At 42.7% G+C, this 23138-nt stretch overlaps 1 protein-coding gene across 1 annotated transcript in view; it reads left to right on the plus strand.

The window, feature by feature from the left end:
- The window catches only part of LOC122564033 (stromal cell-derived factor 2-like), a 28335-nt gene that overhangs the window by 2831 nt on the left and 2366 nt on the right, over positions 1 to 23138 (plus strand). The gene's annotated exons all lie outside the window — the stretch shown is intronic.

Below are 23138 nucleotides of genomic sequence, written 5' to 3' on the forward strand. Positions count from 1 at the left end.
CATAGCTGAGGGAGAGGATGGGTAGTGATTGAGAAGTCTGGAACATTGGGTGACAAAGTGTGTTTAACTGAGAATGTCTATGGCAACTTGTTGCTTGAATACTGTGTAGGTCAGCTGTCCCAATTTTAGCAGGTCTCCAAATGTTAGAGAGGAGAACTGTAGGGTTGACCAGGTTGGGTGCACTTTTGGCATCTCTGATGATCACGTTGATGCCAGGTTGGTCTGACCAATTTTATTGTGTTTAGTGCTATTTACTGATTTTTATACAACTGATTCTTGTTATGGACCAGGCCAGAGCCCTCAAAACATTTCAGGAAGACACCCCAGACCCCAACTTAGCTAGTTGTTTTAAGCAGGTGTAAAGTGGATGTTCCAGGAGAAATGCGGCTGGTCAAAGTGCTTAGTTTCAAACAAAACAGAATTTATTTACAAAATTAGTGAATGAATCACAAACAACAGAAAACAGAAGACCGAATAACCTAACCTCTCTGAAAACCCAACAGATCATCCCACCTAGAATGAGGCTGTTCCAAATACTTGCAACAATCCCCGTAAACACCCCCTTGGCACAAAAGGTAAAATCAAACACAGGTACTAACAGGACAGGAGTCAGAGAGAGAGTACGAGCCTGGACCTGCCTTTTTGGGTACAGTAACGTTTTTTTCCACACTACTGCTAAAGATCAAACCAAACCAGAGAAAAGCCTAGCTGGGAGAACTGGCCACTCCCATTTCATTGTACAAGTATTTTTTTAACTTGAAAGCCTTCTGCCTGAGGCAATCTCTGTTAGCTATTATCAAATCGGCCCTAAAACCCTTCAATCTCAGATTTTTCAAAGTCTGTGTCATTTACAACTTCTCTTGGGAAAAAAAGCCAAGGACAGTAAGAAAGTTAGTAACCTCATTAAAGGAGCTGCTTCGTCATGAGTGGCACGGTGGCACAGTGGTTAGCACTGCTGCCTCACAGCGCCAGAGACCCGGGTTCAATTCCCGACTCAGGCAACTGACTGTGTGGAGTTTGCACATTCTCCCCGAGTCTGTGTGGATTTCCTCCGGGTGCTCCGGTTTCCTCCCACAGTCCAAAGATGTGCAGGTCAGGTGAATTGGCCATGCTAAATTGTCCGTAGTGTTAGGTAAGGGGTAAATGTAGGGGTATGGGTGGGTTGTGCTTCGGCGGGTCGGTGTGGACTTGTTGGGCCGAAGGGCCTGTTTCCACACTGTAAGTAATCTAAGTAATCACACTCTGAACTGTCCTCTGAAAAGTCAGTCATGTTGCTATGGTTTGGAGTCCTACATAGGCCAGGCTGGGTAAGGGTGACAGATTCTTCCCAAAACCCCCCCTCCCCAAGAATACTCATCTCAATAGCCTTGTCCAGTCGGACAAAGTGCATCCCGCTTTTACAATTTTCTTTCCTTGAACAGAGAGAAATTGCTTACTACATTTACTTTATTTTATCAACTCGGTCTTTAAGATGCAACTTATCACTAAATTTTCTAGTGCTGTTCCATAATTGCACAGTCTATCTTCCCTAGGGAAGCATTCCAAAGTTCCAGGATCTGATATTATTATTTCTTCTTGAATGAAGTTGCACACTCAATAAATTTCAAATTGTTATCCCATGAAGAGGTTGTTGTCTCCTGCGACCTTGCCTTAGTGAGGGAGACAGTGTTGTAAGGTGTAACGTCGCTGGAGTAGTAATCTTATTGCCAAGGCTGCAAACAAGCAGACTGCTGTGTCCTGGGTTGGTGGCACTTTTTGTATATTTTTGTGCTTGGGTTACACTCAGGAACCTTTTATTTCCTGCCTTTGTAAAGTCCCAACTCAAGGGTCAGCAGAGTTGGGTAACCAAAAAAAGGAGGGGGTGGGTCAGTGAGAGGAGGAGAACAAAATTAGTTAGTGAGCCAGTCATTAATGCATATCTTTCCCATGTCCCATTTCTATTATCGTTATGTTGACATTGAGCCTACTAATCTTGAGGTTAATGATGGTCTCAACATGTTGCTGAAGGGCAGACTTAGTGATGCTATTAAGGTTGAGGGAATATAGCTGTATCTGTGGTTTAATGTTTGTATGTCACATGAATGTTATTGCAAATTGGATTGTATCAGAATCTGAGAGTTTATTCTATACCGTTTCATTTGCTACCTTTTGACACTGAAGCTACTTGGTTCAGTTACAAGTCCTTAAAATTGACTTCTCTTCCGGTTTTCTTGGACTACAGGCTAGGGGATGAGGTAAAGGCCACATTTCCTTACTGTCACATCTGGCATCACTGTCAAATAGTTATATTTTTCTGTAAGTCAGGAAGAAATCCATTGTGACTTTTTTTTTAAATTCATTTGAGGGTGTGAGAGACTATTTCTGGACCAGCATTTATTGCACATCTCGAATTGTCCCACAGATGGTGATGGAGAGGTGCCTTCTTGATTCATTGCAGGCCATGTGCTGGGAAAGAACATATTAGTACACTGCACACAGTGTGATTTTACAGGCGGCTTTTGTGTTGGGTAAATATGTCTGCAGTGCTTTCCTTTGGGATTGATGCAACATTTCATAATATGATAGTAAAAGAATGAATGTGTATTTAAGTTGGAATTTATTTCCTCAGCATTGTAGTCTTGTATCAATCAGTTGGAGCTGGATGTATCAATCATTATAGAATGGGGGAATAGAGCTATATATTTCAATAATTTTGATGCATCACAATACCTATTTAAAAGATAATTCTCTAGTTAAAGGTGGGACTAATTTTAATTCCAGAATTAATGACATGCTGTCTGCCATTAGATTTTAGCAATCTTTTGGTAAACAACATAAATTGTGATTTAATAATTTAACTTGGTTCTCTGAATATACACTAAACTTTCAAGAGAGGGCAAAATTGAGTCATGAAAATGTTTTTAATTTTATGAAGCACATTTTAAAGCTTTATAAATTGCAGATGATAGAAGTACTGTTTGTGGGATCAGATTCTTGTTTTAAGTTGACAGTATATTTTGGTGCTGTTATGATCTATTGTTCGATTTAATGTCCAACGTACAAAATGCTTAAAACTGGTTTAGGAGTAACTTGATAAAATTTTCAAGACGTCAAGGGAAATAAATACGGTAACAAGAGAAGAAATTGGTTGGGGAGTCTAGGACTAAGAGCATAATCTAAAACCTAGAGTCAGAGTTTTCAGGGCAGAAACTCAGAAGCACTTTTGCATGTGCATGGTAATTGAAATTTGGATGTCCCTACCACAAGTAACAATTTCTAAATTAAACATTAGTTTTAAATGTGAGATTGCTGGATTTTTGTTGACCAAAAATATGAAAGGATATGGGGCAAAGCTATGTATAGAGTTGGGCTGGAGATCAGCCCATGATCAGTACAAAAGGCTTGAAGGGCTGCTCCTCCTCATGTCTAGAAACTTGCGTACTTGTGTACTTTTGTCTTTGTGCTTCTGCCATAATACAGTGTCTCAATGTTATTTAAATACACGTGGTCAAACTCAAGCCAGCTGAAAATACTGTGACGTTTGATTAACGAAAGTTCAAGGCTGCAACTCACATCGCAGGCAGTATATGGCCAGGGCACTCTTAACTCTGATGTTTGCAAAAATGCTCCTGTGATAAAGATAACAGGTTTGCTTTTCAATGTTATAAAAATAGCTTAGTTTAAGAGCATATGCATTGATCAGTGACTCCCCCTCTGAACTGTTTGAAGTATATAAGAATTTCTTAGGAATTTGATTTTATTTTGGTTCTGTGTACATTTGAATTCCACCTCTTGGAAAACAATGAGTACCTTTTGTTCCTAATGCTATTCTTGTATCTCATCTAATTTTGTTCCACATCACACAGATGTTAGAAACGTACAAGTTTAGTTATGTTGTGGTTATTAGTAGAATATCTTGAGGTCAGATATGACATGATTAATATATATGCTGAGGAGGGTGAGTAAAGTTCATGACTCAGTCTTATTTGTCTCAAGCTTTCCTGGCTCACCGCAGCCCTTTATTTTCCCAATATTTAATTCCTGCTACCAAATGTTACTGTGCCAGAAATAAATACCTAAGACACAAACAAATCTTTTATGTTCTATTATCCAGCCATAATTGTCCATACTCATCTGTCTGAAATATTTCAGAATATCACAATGTCCTGACAAAATGGCATCTGATGTGATTCAGTTTTAAACCGCTAATCTTGAATAATGAGTAGACCATTGAATGCTTCCAACCGTCTAAAATTTATTGTATCTGGAAAGGGCAATATTCCTTAACCGTCCTTATTTTGTCCAAGAACAGCTAGCTAGTAAGGGGGAATCTCGTCCAACCATGATGAGTGAGGGTTCCCCCCACCCAGTTATTCACATAAGTTGGCAACGACCTTAATTGATAGTTTTTGATATCTGGGACGTCCACTCCTCCCAGTCTGTGGGGTAGCTGCAGTTCAGTTATTTTAATAAGGGGTCGCTTGCAATACCAGATAAAGGGACTGAACCAGCTGTTTAGTCATTTCAGTGTTTGCTTAGTAAACAGCAAAGGAGGCATTTGCGTAGGATACAGCAAGCGTGGGTGAATGTTCATTTTAATGAGGGCTATCCGACCTAGCCAAGAGATTGGAAGCACCTGCCATCTTTGAAGATCTTGTTTGATTCTGTCGAATAAATGAGCAAAATTGGTTTTAAATAGCCGATCAAAGACTGAAGTAATGAGTATACCCTAAGTAGAGAAAGCCCTCCTGTGACCATTTAAAGGGAAATCGAGATTTGTCCTCAGGCCCAGGCATTTCCTGGAGACGACCCATGAGCAAGGCCTCTGATTTCACAAAGTTGATCTTGTAACCTGAAAAGCCGCCAAATGAATTAATGCATTGTGTCAGATAAGGCACTGAAACTGTTGGGTTTGATAAAAAGACAAGAACGCCGTCTGCATACAATGTAATCTTATGTAACTTTGTCCCCACTTCTGGAGCAAATATATTAGGATCCTACGTATTGCCTCTGCCAGTGGTTCAATCATCATATGAAAAGCAATGCTGATAAGGTACAGCCCTATTGACTGCCCCTAAGAATATTGAAATTGTTTGACCGCACACCACTGATGAGAACCGCGGCCACTATACAAAAGGGCCATTATACTAAACCTTTACTCATCTGATGAAGACTTCGCCCAGGCCAAACCGCTTTAAAGTATAAAGGTATGGCGACTCGACCCGGTCAAATATCATCTCTGTGTCTAGAGAGATCACTAATGCCAGTACCGACCGTTGATGACATACTTGGATCATATTAAGTAACCTCCTGTCATTATTCAACGATCTGTGACCTTTTATAAAATCTGTCTAATCCTCCTTAATGTTGGAGGGCAGCACAGTTTCTTGTCTTAGTGCAAGAGTCTTAGATGGGATTTTGAAATCAACCTTCAGAAGTGAGATGGGCCTATAGGAAGTACAGACCTCCAGGGTCTGCCCTTATTTAAGCATAAGAGAGATGGTGGGAGGAGGCCACGACTATGTGAATTAGTCAACATACTAAGTATTGGTCCTGACGATATATTTATAAATTCCTTATAAAGGTCATTGGGAAGTCCATCAGGACCTGGTGCCTTTCCATTCTCAAGCTGCCTCACAGCCTCCTGCACCTCTTGCACTGACAGTGGGGCATTAAGGAGAGACTGTTGTTCAGGGGTCATCTCCCAGAGGTCCAAATGCTTAAAAAAAAAGACTCCATCCTAGCCAGCCCATCCTCTCACATTTCAGACTGGTATAGTTTGGAGTAAAATTTCTGAAATGCTGCATTAATCCTTTTATAATCATGCGTTAAATTTCCAGTAAATTCCCTGATCAAGGTAATGGCTTGGGGAGCACTCCTTTTCCTGTCAAGCTGCGCTAAGTACTTGCCCAGCTTATCCCCATGCTCAAACAACCTTTGCTTTGCAAATGTAGGCTCCCTCTTAGTTGTCTGTGTGAGTATGGAGTTCAGTGTGAACTGAAGTGCTGTGATCCTCTGCAGTTTAGCCAACAAAAGCCTACCAAGGTATGCCTTTTCAGCTGCCTTCACACATGTTTGAGCAAGCGTTGCTGCTCACCCTTCTGCCGTTTCTTACTGGCAGAATAGGGAATAATTAACTCCCTAGCATAGGCTTTAGCAGTTTCTTAAGGAATGGATGGATTACTGGCCGAGCCTGGATTAATGTCTTAAAAAGCTCAGCATTCAGTAGAAACAAATTCAGTAAGCTTGCTATCCTTAAGGATGAAAGGATCCAGTCGCCAGTGCCTTGAACCTACCATAGTATCCTTACTCTTGACCCTTAGATTCACTGGAGTGTGATCAGAAATAGCGATATTGCCAATTGTACATGACTCCACCGAGCCCAAATGCGTGGTGGGTGTCAATGAGAGATTAAGCCTGGTATGGCGTTTGTATGGATTTGAGCAAAATGTAAAATCCCTGCCAGTGGGTTAAAGGCACCTCCAAACATCTACCAGTCCCACAAATCCCTTAATTGTTTAGGTCGTGAAAAAGATATCAGGAGACCTTTGGACAATCTGTCCACCATAGGGGCTATTAGACATTAAAAAAAATCCCCCCCCCCCCCTACATACACAAATATGCTGAGATGGAAGGCTAACCAGTTTAGGAAGTGCATCTATCAAGCACTTGAGGGGGTGGGCTGGAGGACAATAAGCGTTTAAGATCCCATTTATCAAAGCTTTAAGGATTTCAAATCTCCTGTGTGTGTCTTTAATACACACATTAACAACTTCAATGGGAGATTCTTCCTAACAAGTATGGTGACTTCCCCTACTCCTAGTATTGAATGATGAGAAATAAACCCGGTCATACCCACTGTGTTGCATTTTCAAATGTTCTGCATCATTTAACTATGTTCCTTGCAATAAGGCAACATCGACCCTCTCTCTTTTAAGACTGGAGAGTACCTTCTTCCTCTTAACCAGCAAATGACTCCCCTTAATGTTCTAGGTACAACTACTTGAACACATCCTTAGCCATAACCCTCTTTAGCACCATTTAGACTCCAGAGAGAAAGAACATGAACTGCAAATCGACGAGCTTCAATACAAAGTCCACAAAACACAAAAAAACTGCATAAACTAAAACAGCTACAGTCAACGAACTTACAAAACTTATAAAAACTACCTACACCAAAAACAGAAAAGCAAAAAAGACCTAAGGCGCTGATTAGAAGAATTTATCCCCCCTTCAAAGGGGGGATACCTACATATCCCAAAACCCTACTAATCTTCCCAACCATCCTCTTAACTCCTACTAGTTAGGGTCGCGCCACAAGCACAGGCAACCCAGGATAAAGTAGTAAAAAAAAGAAAAACAAGATTAGTAATATACATAAGTAACTTTGCTTAGACATTAAAGATAAATAGTTTATCCATCCTGAGAATAATTTAATGCAACTTATTACCAACAAAAGGAGACTGCACCAAGTCCTCTCTGAAGACTGATAAACCCAAACAACTGTTATCTGTGCCTGTTCAATCGTCCAGCTTAAGTCCATATGTCCACAAAGTTTCTTGCTTTCTCTGGCAAGTCAAATACATGTATAGATCCATTATGATTAAACTGAAGCACCACTGGATATCTTAAAGAGTAATGGATCCGAAGCACGCTCAATCTCTTGATGCCGTCATAGGACTACTTCTTCCAAATCACCACTGCTGAAAAATCTTGGCAAAACGTGGCCCTGGAGCCATCACACACAAATGGTCTTGGATCCTTCCCTTGTGTTCTGGGAGCTTCCATGACTCTGTTTGTCTTTATAATAATGGAACTGTACCACGACAGGGCGAGGGTGCTGGTCTGTTCTTGGCCTCTGTGCCACGACCCGGTGGGCGCACTCGATTTTTTTCCTTCCCTTTTCAGCCCTCCAAACTAAGGAATTCTGGGAACCACTTCTCAAAGAATTCCACTGGCTGTTCACTTTCTATCCCCTCTGGCATGCCAACAACATTCTTTCTTCTGCCCCTTTTCTCAAGGTGATCTACCAGATCTAGCAAACCATGGAACTGTGTTTCCAGGGCTTCAATCCGACTCTTGATGAATCAGCCTCTGCTTCCACCCTGTGACCTGGCGTTTGAGATCATCAGTCCTTTTCCCCAAGTCTTCTGGCTGTTGCATGTGCTTTTGCAGCATAGCAGAGACCGCAGCCAGCTTTTCCTCTTTTTTTTTTTTAAGTCATCTTCCCCAGAACCTCGCGAGATTTGGCGAACTCCTCAATCAAGACATGGTGAGTAAGCAAGCCCGCCGCCTCGGTGGATTGAGCCTCGGCCCCAAGTCCAGGCAAACTTCCTCCTTTCTTTGGCATTCTCCAGCAGCCAGAACAAAATCACAAATATCAGTATAATAAAAAAACACAAATTACAATACAACTGCTATCTACTAATTATTAACCTACTCTATAATACAAAGCAAACCCTAACACTGTGCAACGCAACACCAAAAAAAAAGAAAAGCAAACAAAACAGAAAAAAACACAAAATACAGAACAGCTATGCTCGGCGCAAGGCTCCCAAACAAAGGAACGGGAGAATTGTATACATACCCGTATTAACTCGGGAGACCCCCTCCAGGGCCCAAAGCTTGACAAATCTAATCATCCTGGTTAAACAAACGCCCTGGTTAAGATTACTGATAAATCTATATCCAAATAACTCAAGTAGGGCTGCCATGTCTTATAAAAATTGTCTGTTGTGTGGTGCACTATGTTTGTGAAAAAGTCCAAGGGTATGTGCTCCATAATTAATTTCTGCCATCCTAGCAGGCCCGGCGGGTTCTCAGACACCCAATTCATCAGAATATTCTTCCGTGCACAGTATGCAAGAATATTAAATAGGTTCTTCCCATGCCCGTCTAAAGATGGTAAATTCGGTAGACCTAAGAGGAGAGATATCAGGTCTACTTTGACTTCAGCCCTCAATACCCTCCCTATCTCTCCGCCCTAGCGCTCCAATAAATATGGAGTCTGTGGCATGTCCAGAAGCAATGGGTAAGAGTACCTACACTTATTTTACATTTGGGGCACACTGAAGATGCCCCTTTTAAACTTCGCCAGACCGTCTGGTGCCAGATGAGCCCTGTGCAGAACTTTTAACTGTGTAGCGCATGTCCTTTTACAGATTGAGATCTTTCGAGCATTCTCCCATGTTTCTGAAGAGATCTCCAATTCCAGCACTTGCTCCCAGGCCTCACATAATCGGTTAATATCTTGCCAGGCCCTGCCACCCAGCAAGCGATAGAGGGCACTAACCGAAAGGGTGCTTGTGGAGCGTAGTAACAACCTCTCTATGGGGTTTACAGGGCTTAGTGAGAAGCGTAGTCTTCTTCTGGATGAAATCCCTAACCTGAAAAAAACGGAAAAGGTCTCTGCTGGACAACCCGTATTTGCAGCTCAGTTGCTCAAAAGACATCATAACATCCCTCTCAAACAAGTCTCCCAAACTAGAAACTTCTCTTGCTGCCCCTAGTTTGAACCCTGAGTCCGTCATCCCTGGTCAGAACCCTAGCATGCCAACTAAAGGTGTAAGTGGCAAAGTCTTGGATAAACAATCCTCACTCTGACGCATCACCCTCCATGCCTTGACTGTACTAATGACAATGGGGTTCCGGCAGTGGTCCATAACTGTCCTCATCTTATTCACGAACAATAGGTTAATAAGAGAGCACTTTGCTTGGGACGCCTCAATATGCAGCCATATTGAGTTTGGATCGTTACCTACCCAATTGCAGACAAAGGACAGCAGAAAACTCAATTGATACCTTCTGATGTCTGGGAAATCAACTCCTCCCCCTCCTTGAGGCAATTGCAATTTAGTAAGTTTGATGAGGGGCCACCCAAAGGAACCAAACTACCCCATAAGCTTCCGCAGCGTTAACTCTGGAAACATTATAGGGAGAATACGCATGGTATAAAGCAAATGAGGAAGAACATTCATCTTAATGAGAGATATTTGGCCAAGCCATGAAATTGGAAGAGCCTCCCATCTCTGGAGATCTCACCTAATATTGTCGAGCAAGTGAGCAAAGTTAGTCTGAAATAACAGATCACACTTGAGGGTAATAAAAATGCCTAGGTACCGGAGCCCTGCCCGTGACCACTTAAAAGGGAACTTAGAGCCACCTTCAACTTCTGGCACATTCTTAAGGTTCCCCAAAGGCATAGCCTCCGATTTTGCAAAGTTAATCTTATACCCTGAAATAGCCTCAAATGAATTGATGCATTGTATCAAATGGGGTATGGTCATCGTGTTCGATTAAAAACAGAAGGACATCATCCGCATGCAGTGTAATCTTGTGTACCCTCGGTCCCACTTCCGGAGCGGTTATGTGGACGTTCTGACAAATGGCCTCTGCCAGCGGCTCTATCACCAACGTAAACAACAACGGTGAGAGGGGGCAGCCTTGCTGACTACCCCTACCAATCGTAAAATTCCCAGACTTCACCCTGTTGGTGATGACCGCAGCCAGAGGTTGGCGATATAAGAACTCCACCCACTTAGCAAAGACTCCATCCAACCCGAACTGTTCTAAGACATAAAAAAGGTATGGCCATTCCACCCAGTCAAATGCTTTCTCTCCATCTAAGGAAATCACCAACTCCTGAATCAATCGTTGCTGACAAACTTGGACCACATTCAGCAACCTTCTCATATTATTAGAGGACCTATGGCCCCTTATAAAGCCTGTCTGGTCCTCTTTAATAATATGGGGCAACACCCTTTCCAATCTCAGTGCCAAGATCTTGGATAGAATCTTGAACTCTGAATTTAATACAGAGATGGGCCTGTATGAGGCACAATCCTCAGGAACCTTCCCCTTCTTAAGAATTAAGGAAACATTAGCTTCTCTCAAAGATGGTGGTAGGCATTCATGCATATAAGAGTGATTGTACATCTCCAACATCAGCCCTGACAGAATCCTTATAAAACTCACCCGGAAGACCATCCGGGCCAGACGCTTTCCCACTCTGAAGTTGCCTAGCTGCCTCCTATATTTCCTGAACTGTCAAGGGGGCATTAAGGAGAGAGGCCTGTTCCAAGGTTACCCTGGGACGTCCAGGTTCTTAAAAAGGGTCTCCATTTTAGCACTTCTGTCTTTACAACCTTCAGACCAATACAATTCAGAGTAAAAGCTCCGAAAAGCCTCATTAGTCTTTTTAGCATCGTATGTAAGGACCCCGACGCTGTCTCTGATTGCAGTAATGGATTGGGGAGCACGCTTTTTCCTAGTCAGGTGCGCTAAATACTTCCCTGGCCTATCTCCATATTCAAACAGCTTCTGTCGAGCAAAAGCAAGTTCTTTCTTTGCGTTTTGTGTCAGTATTGAATTCAAGGCAGCCCGACGGGCCGTGATCCACTGTAGCTTAGTCACCGAAGACCGCGCAAAATGTGCTGCCTCCCCAGCTTTCAACCGCGTCTCAAGTAGACACTGCTGTTCCTCCTTCTGTCGTTTCCAGCTAGCCGAATAGGAAATAGCTAATCCCCTAGCAGAGGCCTTAGCAGTCTCCTATAGCATGGACGAAATACTAGCTGTGCCTGAGTTGATCGTCAAGAATTCCTGAAACTCCTTCAAAAGGTATTCCACAAATTTGGAATCCTTAAGGAGAAAAAGAGTCCAAACACCAGTGCCACAAACCTAGCCCTTCACTCTTGGCCTTAACCTCCAAATATACTGCCGCGTGATCAGAGATAGCTATATTCCCAATTTTACAACTCCTAATCGAATCCAGAAGGACCAAGGGAGCCAGAAAGAGGTCAATCCTCATGTGACATTTATGTGGGTTTGAAAAAAAGGTGAAGTCCCTGATGGTAGGGTGAAGACATCTCCAAATATCCACCAGCCCCAACTCCTCGCATAAGTCAACCACCTGCTTGGCCCGCGAAGAAATAGTTGGGGGCCCACAACGCATCTTGTCCACTGTCGGATCCAAAAGACAATTAAAATCCCCCTCCTATAATAATGTGCCATGTTCCAAAAGCACTCAACTTAGAGAAAGCACTCATCAAAAATTTGAAGGGATGCGGCGGAGGACAGTAGATGTTTAAAATGCCATATTCCTCCCCATGTATCAGGGCTTTAAGTATCACAAACTGTCCCTGCTCATCTTTCACCTGCTCTAATAATGTGAATGGGAGATTTTTCTGGATAAGTACCACCACTACCCTACTTTTAGTAGTAAAGGATGAAAAGAATACCTGGTCTTAACCCCCCTGTTGTAATTTCAGGTGTTCCCCATCATCAAGATGGGTTTCCTGCAACAAAGTGATATCAACCCTTTCCCTCTTAAGGCTAGAAAGCACTTTTTTCCATTTAATAGGCGAATGACTTCCCTTAATGTTCCAGGTGCACCATTTAATAAGACACTTAGCCATATCCCCTTTCAGACACCCTTGAACCCCTTGGAGGGAGAACCCTGCTTATAAAGCACCGAGCATAAGTAAATAAAGACTCATAGAATCGAAAAACTATATATACAAAAACTACTCTATCATAACTATAAACAACTATTACTACCAAAAAACTACAAAGAAAACCAACTATAGAACCTTGAATGGAAAACTCTTCCCCCTGCCCATAGGGGACACCACCCCACCCGTCCCCTCCTTCACAGCTCCTTCAAACCTGGACTGTGCCCCAGCCTTAGGCCAGAAAAAAACAAGGAGATGATCCTTAAATCAATAGAAAAAAAGACAAAATCAGGATGAGCACTCCACCCATCCCTGGCTTAATGACACCCCTATTTGTGACTAAAAGAGAAGCAGAACAAACAAACAAAAAGAAGAGAGACAACAAAGAACATCCACAAAATTTCCCATCAGAAAATGCAGTTCTTAAAAAAAAAAAGGAACAACTTATTCCAAAGTCTTTGCCCCCATTTCCAAAAAGGAAATTATTAGGGAGAAAGAAAGGAATAAAAAAAGGAAGGAAAAACATGGGGAAAAATAGAAAAGAGAACAAACATTAACCATATTCTGCAGGCCAATCCATCTATTTTAAAGTGTCCACAAAGTTTTTAGCCTTATCCGCCAAGTCAAATGTATAAACTGAGTCTTCGTGGCTGAAACGAAGCACTGCGGGGTATCTCATGGAGTACTGGATGCCCAGGTTCCTCACCCTCTTTTTAACTTCATCGAAGGACTTCCTCTTTCAGATTACAGCTGCAGAGAAATCCTGGAAAAACATGATTTTTGACCCCTTGTACAGCAGCGCCTGCGAATCATTTCCCAGGGGCTTGGAAGCTTCTATGACTTTTTGTTTGTCCTTATGAGTGGAACTGCACTAGGACTAGGCGGGGATGCTGACCTGTGCACTGTAACCCGATATGCCCTTTCAATCTGAAGCCTGCTGGACTCGATGTGAAGGCCCAAAACCTTCGGCAGCCAGTTTTCAAAGAAGCTGATTGGCTTCTCACCTTCCTCCCCTTCAGGGAGCCCGACAATTCGGAGATTTATTCTCCAACCTCGATTTTCAATGTTGTCGATATGGTTTCGCAAGGCCCGCACCTCTCGCTCCAGCACCTGGATCCGACTGGGTGATGACTCCATCGCAACTTCCGTGGCCTTAGTTCAACCTTCCACCTCCTCCAGCCTGTCCCCGAGGCCCTGGATCTCCTGCTCGTGCTTCTGCAGCATGGATGTGATAGGTTGGACCTGGGCACGAATCTCCCCACGGACTTCCTCAATCGCAGCCGCAACTTTCAAGGTAAGTCTCTCCATCGCCGCAGCCAATTCCTGTGAGTCTGTCTGTTCCCCGGGCGATTCAGGAGAGGCTGCTGCTGCTGCTGTCTCTGGTGTGGTAGGTGCTTCAGGGGAGTGTCCTCCCTGCTGCTGTTTGCTGGCTCCTTTTCCCTTTGGCATCCTTACCACTCCCAAATATTAACAAATATGTGTTCTGTAAGGTTTTAAACTAATATTTCCACCACATAAGTTGACCAGGGATGGCAAAAAACACCGGTATGCCTTGGCTGTTAGGCAGAGCTGTTCACAGCAGTTCTCAGAATTGCCGCCATCTTGCCGAGTCCCCATATCACCATTTTATATCTTTTAAAGTTTCTTTTTCTTGAACTGATTGTTTTGAGTCAACTGACATGAACTTTTGATAATTCTGGATGGCCTCTACTTTCTCAGCGTAACAACTTGAAGATTCTACTTGACACTCCACTATAGTTGCATGCTTTCTTGGAACTGGTGTATTTAGTTCACTGTTTCACATTGACGTTTGGACCTTTAAAACAACTACACAGAACTGACCTGCACTTACCTGATTTTAATTTGAAATCCAAATCAAAAGTGATATAGTATACATAATACACCATTCATCTCGCATGTTAAATATCTTGGAATATAAGTGGTAAACTTTCTGTTGTACTGAATTGCTTCCTGAAGACAAAGCAGCAAACTCCACTAAAGATGTTAGGTATTGATATCACTTGTAAGGTTCTCAAATCAGTTTTGAAGGGTTATATTAATGTGGTATGCTGAAATTAGCTGATGTTACAATCTATTTTCAATCTACTGACTATTTATCCGATATTAAATATTTGGGAGTAAACATGCTGTTTTCATGTAATCTGAGCTAGTATTTGTACGCTTGTATTTAACAGTCTAGCTGAGAGGTGACTACTTTGCCCCAAGTAAGTGTTTTAGTACCAGTGAAGCTGTTCAATAATTATTGACTTAGCTGTTTAAAAAAAGTTGCAGTTCATTCATTCACAGTTCATCATTTTCAGAGGAGATTTACAGTAAGACTAATAGTGAGAAAGAGGAATTTCACATCTGTTCAGTTCCACATAGCACTGTGGGATAAGGTATAGTCTTTTATTTAACTTAGTCAGGTCCCCTAACATTAGATTGTCCAAACTGAGAACTTCTACCTTGATAGTGATCAAAACCCAAATCAGATGGAGAAATGTTGACTGGTTAGTTCATTGGGAGAAAGTGAGGACTGCAGATGCTGGAGAGTGAGAGTCAAAAAGTGTGATGCTGGAAAAGCACAGCAGGTCAGGCAGCTTCGGATGAGCAGGAGAGTTGACGTTTCAGGCATCAGCCCTTCATTAGGAATGCTGTGGGGCCTGGATGAGGGGGCTGAGAGAGAAATAGGAGGGTGGGAGTGGGGCTGGGGTGAAGGTAGCTGAGAAGACAGTAGGTGGATGCAGATGGGGGGGGTGATTGTGATAGGTGGGTGGGGAGGATGGAGCGGATAGATGGAAAGTAAGATGGACTAGATAGACATGTCAAGAGGGCGGTACCGAGTTGGAGGGTTGGATCTGCGTTGGGGTGGGGGTGGAGGAGGGGGTGTGGGTGGGGAAGAGGTTTGGAAACTAGTGAAGCCGACATTGATGCCGTGTGGTTGAAAGGTCCCAAGGTGGAGGATTAGATGTTTTTCCTCCAGTCATCGGATGGCTTGGATTTGGTGGTGGAAGCAGCCCAGGACTTGCATGTCCTTGGTGGAGTGGGAGGGGGTGTTGAAGTCGTCGGCCCTAGGACGGTGGGATTATTTGATGTGTGTGTTCCAGAGATGTTCCCTGAAATACTCCATGAGTTGGCATCCTGTCTCCCTGATGTAGAGAAGACCACATCGAGAGCAATGGACAGAGTAGGTGTGGTGGATGGATGTGCAGGAAAATCTCTGCCGGATGTGAAAAGATCCCTTGTGGCCATGATGGAGGTGAGGGAATAGGTGCGGGCGCAGGTTTTACACCTCTTGCGGCGTCAAGGGATGGTGCCAGCAATGGTTGGTGGGGGGAGTCCACCTAAGGAGGAAATCTCGGAGGGAATGGTCTCTGTTGAATGCAGATAAGGAGGGAAATAATATCTCTGGAGGTGGGACCTGATTGTAGGTGGCAAAACATCGGGTACGTGGAACAGTCCATCTTCCGCAGTTACGCTGGGACTATCTCCCACATTTTCCTCTGCTACATTGATACCTGTATCGACGCTCCCACATGGTCCCATGAGGAAATTGAACAGTTCATCAACTTCACTCACACTTTCCACCCTGACCTTAAGTTCACTTGGACCATCTCAGACACCTCCTTCTCTCTCTCCCCCCCCCCTCCCCCCCCGTCTCCCCCCGCCCCCCCCCCCCCGCCCCCCCCCCGCCCCCCCCCCCCGCCCCCCCCCCCGTCTCCCCCCCCCCGTCTCCCCCCCCCCGTCTCCCCCCCCCCGTCTCCCCCCCCCCCCGTCTCCCCCCCCCCGTCTCCCCCCCCCCGTCTCTCCCCCCCCCGTCTCCCCCCCCCGTCTCCCCCCCCCCCGTCTCTCTCTCCCCCCCCCCCCCGTCTCCCCCCCCCCCGTCTCTCCCCCCCACCCGTCTCCCCCCCCCGTCCCCCCCCCCCGTCTCCCCCCCCCCCGTCTCCCCCCCCCCCCCCCGTCTGCCCCCCCCCGTCTCCCCCCCCCCCCCCCGTCTGCCCCCCCCCGTCTCCCCCCCCCGTCTCCCCCCCCCGTCTCCCCCCCCCGTCTCCCCCCCCCCCCCCGTCTCCCCCCCCCCCCCCCCCCGTCTCCCCCCCCCCCCCCCCCCCCCGTCTACCCCCCCCCCCCGTCTCCCCCCCCCCCCCGTCTCCCCCCCCCCCCCCCCCGTCTCCCCCCCCCCCCGTCTCCCCCCCCCCAATATTTGAAAAATAATTCATTGTCTGCAAATGATTTGAACGTGTTATGTGAGTTGAAACGCATTATGTGAGTTGTTTTTCTTCCTTGCTTACTTTTGTGTTCCACAGTCCAAAAGAAGAAATAACACTATTTAAATGTACATATTGTCTAACTCCATTTCTTTGAAATATTTTCTGGCATCAAACTGAGAACCCAGAGATTGAAATTCCATCTGGAAACATTTAGCATCATAAACACTTTAAATGCTTGGCTCATTAATATTTATTCTAAACCAGTAACTTGACCTTGAAGGAATTGTTAAAATAGTACAAGCTTTATGCTAGGTTTTTCTTCATTTTGCTTAACATTTTAAAATGTTTCAATGGAACCCTTGAGGAAAGTGTTTGTCTAATGCTTTGGAAGCAATGATGAATTGCCTTGCATTTACATTAACATGAACGTAATTATTTTTGGATTACGTAAGCCTCAATCCTCACTGGTGAGATTTCACACTCATTGCAATCAGCTCCCAGACTTCTGAATAGTGACTATCCCATACCTTGAGGACACCTAGTTGTGCAGTTAATTTGAACTTGCATTAATTCTAAAATAAATGCATCATTGAGAGTGACAGATATCTTTTGTTTTCCAATATTGCACAAACCGAGTACCATCAATTACATAGTGGTGATCAACAGAAGGTTTTTATGGTAGGATTGATATTTGTCAGGGTGTCAAGCCGAAGCAATAATTTGCGATGTTTATTCATTTGCTTCCCTCCACTGACTGCAGGAAAATGTGTTTTGTAAACTTGTGTTGTCAGCACAACAGGCTCCAAAAAGCCACAGGGCAAATGAAGTTCCTGAGGCACAGGAGAAAGTTGATAATAGATGTTCTTTATAGGTTCAAAATTCTGATTCAAATCTATAGTTGACTGATGTCAGTTGGAAAAAAATGTACTGACCTTTAATGATTTTTTTACTTTCCCTTGAGGTAGGGTTACAGATAATCTTTTATCTATTTAATCGAAAATGGTGCTGGAGTATATCTGGAGTTTAGGGGTGTGTGCTCACAAATTTTTCAGTGTATCACAACAAGGGCCTGCTGGGCCTTGTATTCATAAAGGAGAAGGTGAGGTCTGCAGATGCTGGAGATCAGAGCTGGAAATGTGTTGCTGGAAAAGCGCAGCAGGTCAGGCAGCATCCAGGGAACAGGAGAATCGACGTTTCGGGCATAAGCCCTTCTTCAGGAATGAGGAAAGTTGGACAAACCTTCCTCATTCCTGAAGAAGGGCTTATGCCCGAAACGTCGATTCTCCTGTTCCCTGGATGCTGCCTGACCTGCTGCGCTTTTCCAGCAACACATTTCCAGCTTGTAGTCATAAAACTGCACCATGAACAACTCTGGTTTAAGCTTTCTCAGAAGGACTAAGCTTTCTTGCCTGTATAATGACTGACTGTTTCAATGCTATTGTATCATGGTAGTAATGAAATTAAAGGTTAATGCTGAATGCATGTGCTTTTCAGGAGTTCAGGGCAACTATGATATGGAGGTAATGTTATTGGTCCAGAAGCCCAGGCTCATGTCCTCGAGACATGTTCAAATCCCATCATGGCAGTTGATGGAGTTGAAATTTAATAAAATTTAGAATGCAAAGGCTAATCAAAGAGATGGGGATAATGACAAGTATCATCAATTGTCCTAAAAATCCATCTGATTTACTAATATCTTTAGAAAAGGAATTCTACCGACTTTGTGTTGAGTTCCATCCTTTACCAAAGTTATTTTTCAAAATCTACTTCCCATCTCCATAACTCTTTGCTTCATTTTGCATGTCTGGAACTTGTTTAGTTTCTTTTTGTTTTCCTCCTGCCTGATCCCTTCTATTGCAGTCATTGATTGGCAGTTTTGAACAGTGTCAGAAGTGTTAACAATAATTGATTACGTAGTACCAGATTCCCTAATTGCTCCTGTTCTGCTTTCTTCATTTGAGGAGAGCTGTGTTTGCTGGTGTCACTTGCAGATTTTTTTGGTGCCTCATCCAGTGCTACAGCACAGTAAATGAGGTAGAACAGGAGCAAGAACTTTGTGGATAAGACATTGTCTGAAATAATGCTGCACATCTATCATTGAGACTCACTTGCAACAATATTTTGCATAAAACTCATTGACAATTTCTTCAATGTGGAAAGGTCATCAAATTTTATTTACTGAAAGTGCAAGAAACCCTGCTTTATGTATATACATTTATACATATATTAGTACCTTTTATCTTCATCTCAGCTTAAAGTTGATTTTTTTTTTTAGCTTCCTCTTGAGTTTCCAAGGTGGTTTTGTTTTGCAATAAAAAAGATAAACTCTGCAGTTGTTTATCATATTTATTTGTGGGAGCATTGTCAGTAAATTGAATTTCTTTATCCCTCTGTCCTGGTTAATATGAATTACTCAACTATATCACAAAACAAAAATGATGTAGTCATTATCACATTGTGAGAGTTTACTGAGCATATACTAGCTGCCTCATTTCTAACATTATAACAATGAGTGCATTTAAAAATACTTGGCCATTAAGTGCTGCAGAATATCTGGTTGTGTTGAAAAGTATGATATAAATGCGAGTCATCGTTCTGATAGGTTCTTATACTCAATCCAATTTTTTTCTCACTTCTGTTTTGGTATCTAATATAGCACTGAATCCACCCATTCTAATTTACTGTTTCTTCTCAGTTTTTGTAATCAGTTATTAATTTAACAATTCTTTGATCTAATTAGTTGAAATGCCCTGCTACTTCTGGTCCCAGATGTCGTTTCCCTTGCTGTGACAATATCAGCTCATATTTTCAGCCAGTTTTCAACCAAGAAATATAAAAACAAATTTACAGTCAAGTCAGATGTGTTAGATGTCCTACCTATTGCATCATTTGACTCCTTGTCTTCCTGTTAGAGGTTTAAGCATGCAAAGGTAGTCTGGTTTTTAACAAAATGCCCAATGAAAGTATGTATGAAGAATTATTATTCAACTGTTTCTCAGCTCTTCTGTAATTGATTGTTTAGCAAATCACAGTTGGAAACAATCTTGCAACCTATTCCTGAGCCTGAGATTGACAAGTGCCATGACTTCAATTATTATTTATTGCTGCTGTGTGCAATAACAGTTTGTGTTCTGCAAATTTTGTTTTTTTTCATGTGCATCAACTCAGTAACAACATATTCAGCTTCATTAACTCTGCACTATATGTGATTGGGCATCTGCCTTTTGAAAAAACTACGATTGGTGTCTACATTGGGAAAAGAGACATCAGAACAATTTAAGGACAGCTGAGAAACAGTTGCAAAGTAATTCTTCATGAGTACCTTCTGCATATAAACTGACATTTCCTCGGTACTATCAGTTCTAAGGAAGGGTTATTCGACCTGAAATGTTAACTCTGATTTCGCTCCACAGATAATGCCAGACCTGCTGAGCTTTTTCAGCAATTTCGGTTTCTTCATGCACGCTTTCCTTTGGCATTTTGATTGGTGACTGTCAGAAAGAGAAGTCTTGTTGTTTCATCTAGAAGTAGAAAATTGAATTCACAGTTAAGACATAACTATTCCTCCTGAATGTGATATGTCATGCAAAATCCCCTGCGTGGGCTGCAACACAAAGGAAAGACTTAAAAAGTTCCTAAGTATTATGATTGGAATTTAGTTAATTGTGCCTTTAAAAGATATAGGTTGGTTTCTCTTTGAAACTCGAAGAACAGATGCAGTCTTTTCCAGAGCTTAAGAGCTTCCTGTTCTTCTGAAAACAAAGAAAGAGGTAAAATGGGTAGCAGTGGACATTTTGAATGTTGTTTAATTGCACTGGGAGGAATTTCCAAGAACCTTTGTTTTTCCCAAAATTGGTCCGATTTGACTACTTGTGTCACCTTTTCCCTCCTTCAGAATTGCCAATATTGGTAACTATTGTGTGTCATTCACCTAGCTAGAATATCTATCGTAAAACTCCCCTACATTTCCTATTAGAACAGCAGGGCAATTTTTTTTGTTCACAACAGTTAATAGGGCCTCAGAACTAAGAATTGCACATACATGTATAAGCCAATCCTAGGGCTGTTGTGTCATTTTCCACACTGCCTATTCAATGTATCTCCTCCATAGAGTCATAGAGATGTACAGCATGGAAACAGCTCCTTCGGTCTAACCCGTCCATGCTGACCAGATATCCCAACGCAATCTAGTCCCACCTGCCAGCACCCGGCCCATATCCATATACCCATCCAAATGCCTCTTAAATGTTACAATTGTACCAGCCTCCACCAAATCCTCTGGCAGCCCAGTCCATACACGTACCACCTTCTGTGCGGGAAAAAGTTGCCCCGTAGGTCTCTTTTATATCTTTCCCTCTCACCCTAAACCTTTGCCCTCTAGTCTGGACTCCCCGATCCCAGGGAAAAGACTTTGTCTATTTATCCTATCCATGCCGCTCATAATTTTGTAAACCTCTTTAAAGTCACCCCTCAGCCTCCGATGCTCCAGGGAAAACAGCCCCAGCCTGTTCAACCTCTCCCAATAGCTTAAATCCTCCAACCCTGGCAACATCCTTGTAAATCTTTTCTGAACCCTTTCAAGTTTCACAACATCTTTCCGATAGGAAGGAGATCAGAATTGCACGCAATATTCCAACAGTGGCCTAACCAATGTCCTGTATAGCCGCAACATGACCTCCCAACTCCTGTACTCAATACTCTAACCAATAAAGAAAAGCACACCAAACGCCGCCTTCACTATCCTATCTACCTGTGACTACACTTTCAAGGAGTTACGAACCTGCACTCCAAGGTCTCTTTGTTTAGCAACACTCCCTAGGACCTTACCATTAAGTGTATAACGCCTGCTAAGATTTGCTTTCCCAAAATGCAGCACCTCGCATTTATCTGAATTAAACTCCATCTGCCACTTCTCAGCCCATTGGCCCATCTGGTCAAGATCCTGTTGTAATCTGAGGTAACTCTCCGCTGTCCACTACACCTCCAATTTTGGTGTCATCTGCAAACTTACTAACTGTACCTCTTATGCTCGCATCCAAATCATTTATGTAAATGACAAAAAGTAGAGGGCCCAGCACCGATCCTTGTGGCACTCCACTGGTCACAGGCCTCCAGTCTGAAAAACTATCCTTCACCACCACCTTTGAGCCAGTTCTGTATCCAAATGGCTAGTTTTCCCTGTATTCCGTGTCCATTATGAACACATTCCAGGAAAACTAGTTAGCTTGTCAATGCACTAAATTAACCAACCAATTAGGGCACTGACAAACTGTCCCATGGGACTCATGATCCATTGTTTGGGAACCTGTCCTAAGAGACGGATTGAGTATAGATATACTTGACTGACTCTCTTACAATACACTCCCTTGTACAGTCGGATAATACTCAGTGGTTTGAAAAAATTTTCATTTCACAAACTTTCTGCTATGTACCAGCTGTTGATAACTCCAACTTTGGTGTAAAGATGCTCTACATTAAAAGCATTTTCTTGCACATCTGGTTAGGATCATATTCTGTCTGAAATGCACTTTAGCTTTGAGTACAACTTGTACATCAATGTTTGGTTGTAAATGCTATCATTCCAACGTTGATATTCCATACATAACCGTAAATCAGGGACAGCTTTCCTGAGGCCAGCACTAACTGTGTTAACAGTCAATGTAATTCCATGTTGATGATAATGCATTGAAATAAATAAATGAACTTGAAAGCCCATTTTAAGACACCCTTAGTGAAATTACTGGAGACTGTGCTCGAGCGCTTCCATTTATTGGTGTATTATACATCTCATAAATGTTATATTGGTGAATAAATTTAATAGGTTATGTTTTATGCTTTATTTAAATGTCCTGTTCTCTCTCATTGCGATGGAGCAAAGCATCACGGACAATTTTCACTTACAGCACAATTAACGTATATCAAGGAATTCTGTACAGAGAGCATGTAAGACACTGACTCCAAATTAATAAGGTGGGTAAACTATTGAGTTATGGTATTGCTCTGGGGCAATCATAACTTCAATACAAGAAAATTGGCTCATTGAACAATCCATTATAATGCCAAGCCAGAAAAGTGTAGCGAATAAATTATTCCTGAAACAAAAGTCTTTTTTTCCATTTTCTGCAAATGCTATAAATTATATATGTTCTTAAAATCTTAAATATGGAATATGTTAACAAGTTAAAAACCTGATGGTAGTTCCCTAACTTTATTTATGGCACTAGAGAGCAACAAAGGGAATGTCCAAAAAAAGACTGACACTTGAGGTTGCACTTGCAACATAAAGTGGCTTTTTCTACCTAAGGCAACATTTAGGAATGAATCGTGACAATTGCAAAGTGAAATTGGAGTGTGTGTCTGGGAGGTATTGAGGGGAGGAACTGAGAAACATAGCCTTATAACCCTTAGGAAATTGTAAGTATTGAACCAAGCACATTTTGCAAGTGTTGTAATAATAGGAGACATTCAATAATGGGAATTCATGCAAGTAAAATAATAACTC

Source organism: Chiloscyllium plagiosum, unplaced genomic scaffold (assembly GCF_037043375.1).
Source record: "Chiloscyllium plagiosum isolate Xiang-an unplaced genomic scaffold, Cpla_swu_hap1 HiC_scaffold_31, whole genome shotgun sequence".
In the NCBI taxonomy this organism is placed as follows: domain Eukaryota; kingdom Metazoa; phylum Chordata; class Chondrichthyes; order Orectolobiformes; family Hemiscylliidae; genus Chiloscyllium; species Chiloscyllium plagiosum.